The following is a 7,794-nucleotide window of genomic DNA, read 5'->3' on the forward strand; positions in this document are numbered from 1 at the left end:
TCTCTGATAGTCTTCATTCACTTTGTAAAGAAAGGCTTCTCCTATGAGGAGTTGCAGCTATATTTATCTGTGGTTATAAGGATAATATTTAGAGTGTAGGAAGGAGTTATGCTGGTCTAATGTCATGAGTAGATTTTTTTTTTCTAAGAACCAAGACCACACTATCCTCAAGAAAGTTGATTAGGTTTCCACTAATGATTTTTTCTTTTATTGAGTAGTTCTTAAGTTCAAGTAGGCTTAAGCACAGTAAGAGGGCCTCTTATTGCACTTTTGCAGATGTCTTGCTATAGTAATCATTGTCATGGTTCATAAGTGCTGCAGCTGTATAGGATAGCTTAATTATTTTCCTCCCTTGGAAGCTTGCATAGTATTATCTGGTGCCAACTAGACAGCAGAAATAAGTCTTTCAAGTCAAGTTCCAAATTGAACTGTGTTTTAAGTTTGTCCAAATATGATCTAAGTGTGCAGTGTCTTCTGCAATAAGGGCTCACATCAACCTGGGAGGGTCAACAAAGTCTACGCCAATAATCTAGATAATTTTGAGCGTTATTTGGATTACCCTGATCAACAATTCAAAAGGAGATTTCTCAAGCCTGGCACTGGAATTTTTGTAAGTCTTTTGTTATTGTTGTTGTTGTTCTTGTAGGGAACATTGCCAGCACAGGTTTCATATTTCCTTTAATAAATACTTCCCTTTAATACATACATACATACATACACGTGTGTGAATGGAGGTGAAGTTTTTCTTTTGTTCTGATCTCACAGTCTCAAAAACAGCACATAGAAGTTTGTATTAATTACAAAATGCTCAGCCTATACCTCAGGATTATTACTAACTAGCTCTTCTTATAAGATAAATTAATACATTTCCATTAATCTATATTTTTGCCAAATGGCTCATGACTTTACATGTCTTCTAGTACCTCTTCTACCTCTGGCAACTGGCTCACATCTCTTTCTGATTTTACTCTTTAAACTCTCTGCATTTTCAGTTTGGCTTTTCTATGTAGCCTTAAAATGTCTTGCTATATGTCAAATCAACTTTAATATCAACCAATGAGCATAATATTTATTCACAGTGTAAGAAGGATTATCCTATGGCACAAGTGTTATATATATATATATATATATATATATATATATATATATAGTATATTATTTTATAATTATAAAATTATAAAATAATATGATTCATCAAAATATTTTTCATTCAACCTTGGTGTTATTTGTTTCTTGTCTCCTCTTTTCATTCTATATAATCCATTCCCTCTTTCCCAGGGAACCATTATTATATAAACATCTGTCCAGTGTTTCACAGAAAGTAAGAAACTTTTTATATTTATTTAAAGATCAGAAAGATTTCTCAATCCAGTTGTATAAAAGAATAAAGTTGTATTTCTTTAAAGGATTCATAGATGCTTCTGATGCTCCTTTTCCACATTGCAACTGATTATTTGAAAAGGAATATACAATATTTGTCTCTATACTTTATATACCATGGTGATAGTTTCATGTCAACATGATTTGGGATTTCCCTCTGTACGCTGTGATTACCACTGATAAATAAAGGAACTGCTTTGGGCCTATAGCAGAGCTATAGTAAAACAGAACTAGGCAGGGAAAACTAAGCTGTGTGCTGGGAGAAAGGAGGTAAAGTCAGAGAGAAGCCATGGAGCCACAACTGGAGACAGATGTGCTGAAACTTGTCTGGTAGGCCATAAACTTGTGGTGATACACAGATGATTGTATAGTAGAAAATCAAGACAACTGATATCTACAAAAATAAATTTGTTGAGGTTTTCATATTTTAACAAGTCTGATTCTGTGAACAATGTTATTAGTTGAGAGTGTTTAAGATTATCTTCAACATATTGATGGTGACAAGGACTGAGCATGGACTTTTCAAACTTGGCTCAATTTGCAGTATTCCACTGGTCAAAGTTGTATGGATAAACTGAAGATCATCATGGAGAAAAACTGTAAAGTTAAAGCGTTGGGTCATAGGTAATCAGTGCATAAGAAGTCAGAAAGTAAAGCATACATTTCTTTCATTGTTGGACCAGAGAAACAAAATACCTACAATTTATCAGTTAACATAGAAATGGCACTATAGTACTTATGCTTGACACATTTATGGGATCTATTTTTTGTCGTGGTTTTGAAGTCACTTTTATTTTGTTTTCTAAATCATCTTAATGGAACCAAAACAAAACTGGAAAAGTCAATACCTAAAATTTATGAGGGCAAACTGTCATATCTATCCTTAGAATGGCAGGTTACCTCGAGGGAAAATCTGTCTTTACCACAATTTCAATATATTCTCAAATTCAAAGAAGTTATAAGTCACTATTAGATAGGATCTGCTGGTTAAATCATTACCTGGGTCTATTCCTGAGTAGTTATAGTGCTTGTTATATTAGATGAAACTATTTAATTTTTGTTCATGTAATATAATTTTATTTAGGACCAGAACTAATCTGGGACAAGTAATCTAGAATATGAATTTTATTCTGGTTTCCTTTCATTGTGTTACTCAGGAATCTCTTTGTATTTGCTTGGGATGAACTATCCTTTTCAAAAGTACCAATGTTATACCCATTTCCTGAGAGGTTTATGTTGCTAACTCATTCAGAAATTATTTAAAAGTCTAGTTTCCTAGAAGCATCTGAATGCTTGACTTTTTAACATGATTTTTAATTTCATAATTCTTGATTTGATTAGCACTTTGATTTCTAGTTTTATTCCAGATTAGAATACATTCCTAGCAGAAAATACTTCATAAATACTGATTGAAAATAAGAATTAAGCCTCTACAAGAATTATTTTGATTTTAAGTAGCCAAATCTACAGATAAATCAACAAAGTAAATAAGGAATTTGTTAGCATTTAAGAGAAAAAATTTCTCAAAGTATAAACACAAATTACTTCCTTAATCAAGGACAAGATTTAGTGAAGCTCTTTAAATTAAAGTAAATTCCTACAAATCAGTTTGTCAAATTAATTCTCAATGGAGAAATAATAGGCTTTCTGGACTCAATACCACCAAAGATCTAATAACAATTGCTGCTGTTTTTTATAAAAAATATTTTACCATAAAATAAGTCTTGACTAGTTAGGGGGGGAAAGTCTCTGTACACATCCACATACACTTTCTATCTAACTATGTGTCAGTTATTATTTTAATGAAAATTAAAGTTTAAATAAATTATATTAAAATAATGATAAGAAAATTAGAATTTTAATTTTCATAGGAATACTAAATTCATTATGACACAACTAAGTAATAATGAGAAAAGAACCAGGACAGAACTGTTAATAATGGTAGAATTTATTAAGATATAACTTTACAAGTAATGCTCTACTTTGAAAATGCCTAGGTTTGTCATCATTTTCTTGTCAGGATTCCCTAGCAATATAACATAATAACTATTTACATTATATATTATATTAAATTCATATATATATATATATATATATATATATATGTCACATTAAGTGAGGAATTTCTGCATCAGACATGATGTTTTCACATTGTATTACAATGTTCCCACCAATATAGAATTCCATAACATATGAAAATAACATTCACGTATTATAATGTTCTTTGTTTTATTCTTGCTTGCTTTTTTTCACGATTGAATAGTAACATAGTAGTAAAGGCATGCAATGTTAAATTAGGAGAAAGAGATAAGGAGTAGTGTTACAATGAATTGGAATTGGACTATATGGAAAACTCAAAGTCACTTATTATACTATAACCTACCATACCAGAGAGATAGTTGTACAAACATTATAACATTAGGCATTCAGATAATTTCTCTCAGCAAGGTCATATATATGTATATTCAAAAATATTCTAATCTTTTGGCATTAAGTGAATATCACTGAAAGCTTTATATCTTAGTACTTGGTACTAAATGATAAAAAGAATTATGATCTTAACTATCAACCTAAGAATCAAGCCAAATATTCATTTTGAGAAAATTTGTACTAGTTCTGTCAAATGCACAGCATGCTAAGTAATTCTAAATGAATGGAACATTATTCCTGTAATCCTTCATTTCACAATCACAAATAAAAGTATTGTGCTTGAAACAACTGGATTGTGGTCATTGTACCTTCAAATAACACTATCTATTTAAAACATTTAAAAGTGAAATATTAAAATCGGAAATCTAGCAGACTTCTCTTAGGATATTCTTATTGAATTAGCATTATTGGCTTTTAGCAAATGATATAATTCGGTTAACTATCTAATGGGATACATAGAGATTATATTCTGCATGGATAGGTAATCTTCAACCTCTTCAAAGAGCTGTAGAATATGGCATTAAAATAACTTAGGGTTCTGTTGAAGTGAGACAGGATAACTCCTTTCAGCACCGGTCTATTACTGAGAGAATGTTGAGCACAGAAGACACTCCACTTGGAGCTTGTTTTCTTCTTGGCATAACTGGCTTTTTGCGCAAATAAATGCCTGCCCATGCCTCAATAACTGACAAGATATATAGTATCTGGAAATGGATAAGCAGCACTGTCAAATCTTGCCAAGACAGTGTAAGGCAGTTTTGAAAACTTTCCTGCCTTTGAAAATGGTTTATCAGTTATTCTATTCCTTAGCCTAAGTTGGTTGCTTCAGTGTTGCAAATGATACTTTAGGTGATTGCCCAGGTAGCCAGTTGTCTCTGTCATCTTTTGCACATTTTAGAAGTTGCTTGATTGCACTTCCTGCTTACTATAATAAGTTGGATCTTCCATGGGGCTGAAGACTAGATAGTTGTAGTTACTTTCCTCTCATGACTTGGCCAAGTTATTTACTATAAGACTTAAACTAGTTAGGATAGGATAATTATTGACTACATTTGTTCTTATTGTATATACTTTTGTATTAGGATTAGAACACTCTTATTAAGACAAAAGGGGGAGGTGCTTTAGGAAGTCTTATAGCTAGTAGTTCCCTGCCTACTAGGTCATGGCCTCTTATGCTGATGCTGAGCCTGCGTCCACCTCTCTGTTCTGGTTGCAGATTTTGTTTTCTGATCTCCATTCCATCAGAGGATTCTGATTTGTGAGTTTATTCCTAAATAAATAACCACCTATTTCTCAATTCTGAGTTAGTGTGGGATTTCTTTTAAGTGTCCTTCTTCACTCCAGGAAAAAACATTTTATGTCTTCCATATGTCCATTGTGGCAGAGAATGTAGATATGTGAGCCATTTGAGATAAAATTATTTGGAACTTTTATATTTCTTGAATAAGTTACTGAGTAAGAATATCTGTATGAGCATAGGAAACTGTACAATTATATCTATGTTGTTTGGCTTTCATGAATGATGAACCCTAAGTTATAATCAGAATGTAACAGGATGGTGAGGGATTAGAAAACTGTTGTTTGAAGAACCCTTATTGGAGAGAATAATGCATTTTGTTATTTTTTCCTTATACAAACTAGAAACGAGTGAATTCACAGTTATCATCAGTAATGAAAAAGTATTACAGAGTAAAGGAAAAGATTTTGCTGTCCTACTGGTAAGAAACAGTTGTCATAAATTTTGATAAGAGAATCTAATATGGAGTGAAGAAATGCTATTTTACAATCATCACTTGAATGTGCCTTTTTATTATGCATGTTCTACTGCCAAAACTTGGTTGTGTGTAAAACTGAAACATTTTCTACTGGAGGGAAAAAAAAAAAAGATTCAAATGACCCAGGAAGTAAACGCAACTTAGGTATTTCAGGATGTCAAGAAAGCAACAAGATGCCTAAAGCCCCAGCTAGAGGGTAAAATAGCAATAAGCAATTGCTGGGGAGAAAACACATATGGAGCTGCATGAAATTTAGGCAGAGAGTTCTAGTTATGTAGCTTTTGTAAGTCATCAACCATTCTTTTTTTTTTTCTTTTTCGTTTTTTGCTTGGTCAATAAGTTTATTATCTTTATGAAAAACTCTTCATAGAAAATTGCTTTAGCTGTCAGCAGCCCACTGCTGAGCTCTGAGGAAGCTTGCCTCCTTTTGAGCAACTCAATCTTTCTTCTGGGCAAGAGACATTTTGGGTCTCTTCCACCTCTTCTTCTTCACTTCTCTCTTGGGCTTCTTTTCATAGATTGGATTCTCTCCTATAGCAGCATGGGCTTTCTTATACATCTCCTCCATCATGTCTGGAGTAACGTTGTTCTCTATGTACGAGAGAACTGTTTTTTGTAAGCATCTTCATTTTTCTCCATTAGGTAGCTCATGTAGTCTGCAACATTCTGACCCAGAATCTTGTTATGATGTACCTCTGTGTTGAACTCCTTGCTTTCAGAATCATAACCAGTGAATCATTTGGTACTATGAGGAATAGACAAGCCTCCATCCACAGCTCCCTTCAGGGCCCCAAAAACTTTATTGCCAGTTGTAGTTTGAGCAAGACCTGCATCCAAATAGCAAGTGAAGGCCCCAGGCTGACCACTGATGCTTTCCACATTGTATTCATCTCCAGACACCTCCATTTGGCCTTCATAGATCTTGTCCATACCAAACCTACTGAGAAGCCTGCGGGCCAGCAGCAGGCCAGTACAATAGGTGGTAGTGTAGTTTGCCAGGCTAACTTTCACACCGTATTTCAGCAGTTCGTGTAAATACGCGGCACAGACTATTATATCCCCTTCTATATGAGCATAGGCAATCTGGAAGATGATGTCTCTGTTAGTTACACGAACTATCATTCTGTATTTGGGTGTGTTGTATTTATTTTTGTCTTGGATCACTAATCGCTTCTGAGCATAGTAGTCAGTTTTACCCTCTCACCGCCTTCAGAATCTGACTTGCTGGTAAAATATGTCCATAAGTACAATAATGTCACAGCTGTTATGTAGGTAACCAACCACTTCTTGAATGGATTTGAGGCCTACTCCCCAGAAGGGAATTCAGAATTGATATTTGTAAATTGGACTCTAAAAAACATAACAAGCAATCAAAAAACCATGGCTTGGGAAGTCAGAAGCATGAAGGATCCTGTTCTTCTTGTTATGTAAATTGGCCATGTCTAACTCTTTTCTAGATATTTATGTTTATATCTGTAGATCTGTGTTGCTCTGAATCTAGGTTAAAGACACTTTTAATTGCAATGGGGAGTGAGGGATAAAAATATTCATAAATAAGTCAAATTCTGACCACAACTTTATGGTAAGACGCTATTGCTGAAGAAAACATTTACATATGTCGTTGAACAAGAATGAATCAAGCTGGTGTTTAACTAGAAACTTTACCCTATTGATGAATGTTTATGATCTTGGAAGGTACTTTGAATGTTCCCAAAAGAAAAGTGTAATTATTAATATCTCAAACTACAAATGCTGCAATCTACAACAGTGATTTTCAGGCAAGATATACTGTTACAATAGTGGCACAAATATTCTGGCAGTAACCAACCACTTTCTGATTTAATTTAAGGCCCAAACCATGAGATGGTATCCCTACCCAAAACTGATATATTGGACAGGGACCTGAGATATTTGTCTCAGCTTTTTTTCTTTGTTTGTACATTTATTTATTTATTGTCATGTTGATCTTCTATTTGCTTATTTTGATTCTGATTTTTGTGTTTGCATGTGTGTATGCTTTTTTTTGTCTTAGAGACAAAAGAAATAAAATTCAGTGGGTATGGAGGAGAAAAGAGTGTGGGAGGAATCAGCGAGGAAAAACTTAATTGATAAAAATGTATGAATTTTTCAAATTTATCCTTTTTAAAATCTGAAAGACAGATACTATTCAATTTGATTTGTACATTATGAAATTTATATGTATATCCAA

General features: G+C 33.4%; 1 pseudogene; it reads right to left on the bottom strand.

The window, feature by feature from the left end:
• Positions 1-5,883: 5,883 nt before the first annotated feature.
• On the bottom strand, positions 5,884-6,827 carry LOC142855392 (large ribosomal subunit protein uL18 pseudogene; annotated as a pseudogene).
• Between the last annotated feature and the right edge of the window lie 967 nt (positions 6,828-7,794).

The sequence above is a fragment of the Microtus pennsylvanicus genome, chromosome 8, assembly GCF_037038515.1.
Source record: "Microtus pennsylvanicus isolate mMicPen1 chromosome 8, mMicPen1.hap1, whole genome shotgun sequence".
Lineage (NCBI taxonomy): Eukaryota > Metazoa > Chordata > Mammalia > Rodentia > Cricetidae > Microtus > Microtus pennsylvanicus.